Source organism: Arachis hypogaea, chromosome 12 (assembly GCF_003086295.3).
Source record: "Arachis hypogaea cultivar Tifrunner chromosome 12, arahy.Tifrunner.gnm2.J5K5, whole genome shotgun sequence".
Classification (NCBI taxonomy): Eukaryota; Viridiplantae; Streptophyta; class Magnoliopsida; order Fabales; family Fabaceae; genus Arachis; species Arachis hypogaea.
The window spans coordinates 45,244,253-45,245,814 of record NC_092047.1 but is presented as its reverse complement, the minus strand read 5'-3'; positions in this window follow the sequence as shown (position 1 = coordinate 45,245,814).

Sequence of the window (1,562 nt, the reverse complement as noted above, 5' to 3'; positions counted from 1 at the left end):
ATGACCTGTTAGTCTCTCTAGCATCTGGTCTATAAATGGTAAAGGAAAATGATCCTTTCTGGTGGCTGTATTGAGCCTTATGTAGTCAATATACATACGCCACCCTGTAACTGTTCTTGTGGGAACCAGTTCGTTCTTCTCATTATGAATCACTGTCATGCCTCCTTTCTTTGGGACGACTTGGACAGGGCTCACCCAGGGGCTATCAGAAATAGGATAAATAATCCCAGCCTCTAGTAACTTAGTGACCTCCTTCTGCACCACCTTCTTCATGGCTGGATTCAGCCGCCTCTGTGGGTGAACCACTGGCTTAGCATCATCCTCCAATAGGATCTTGTGCATGCATCTAGCTGGGCTTATGCCCTTAAGGTCACTTATGGACTACCCAAGAGTTAGTGCTGGAATCCTGGAATCTATTCTGACATTTCGCCGAACGCCACTTTTCTTTCATTCGTAGTTTGTTGCATATTTTACAGTTTCTGTTCAAATTAGGCTAGCTAGAGATGCATGTTTGTAGTGGATTCTAGGTGGTTAGGTAGCTAGGATGTAGTTAGTGGATTTAGGCCTGATAATTGCGCCGTACTTGTTGCTTGTTTTACCTATTCTGCAATTTTAGTTTGGCTGTGATGTTAATACTGTTCATATGTTGTTCTTCACTGTTTCATGCTGCTGTTCCATTGCTCTTTCATGATTCATATTACTTATGTCTATTTGTAGCTTTATTTTAATTTCTATGAACTGTTCTGCTTGCTGTTTATTACCCGGGAGCATCCAATTTTAGCCAGAATGCTGCCCAATTTTTTGCAAATTGTTTTATTTTCATTCCTGTTTTAGTTTTGGCAATTTTAAATTTTGTATCACTTCGCTATACCCAAACCATTTCATGGACGCACGGGCCAGCATTCTTATTCCTTTTGATTTCCTGGTTAATAAATTGCATTATTGATGATTAGATTTTAATTTTTGCTACTCAGGCATCTATCTGATTATCATCAACAACCTGATTTTCTTACTTGAATATGAGTTGTCTGTTGTTTAAAATTGTGAATTTATTGTTACTTAGGAACCATTTATCATGCCACTCACTTTAACATACTTTCTCCTAACTCACTAATTTCCACTTTCTAACTTCTTTTTCAATCCTAACCAATCTAACTTTCAAACGTCTCTTTTTGGTTTTTAACTATTTACTTTACCTTTCTAACTCAAGGCATGATTCTTGTTTTTCCTAATTAACATGAATTCTACTTATATTACATTTTGGATTGCGATTTTTCATCTCGGATTTCTAACTCAAATACAATCCATAATGCACATATACTTAACTCATTTCATCATTCTACTGCTCTTTTGCCACTATGTGCTTATATTGCTATTATTCTATTTGCCTACTTATTTTCCTGCTTTTGTTCTTCAATTATATCCTAGATTTCTATTTTTCAGGATGTTTGACCCTCAACGAAAAGAAAAAGGAAAAGGAAAGTCAACAACTGGAAAACAGAAAAGAGGTGAATCCTCTATGTCTATCCTGGACATTATGCATGATGACTCCTGGCGGGAGA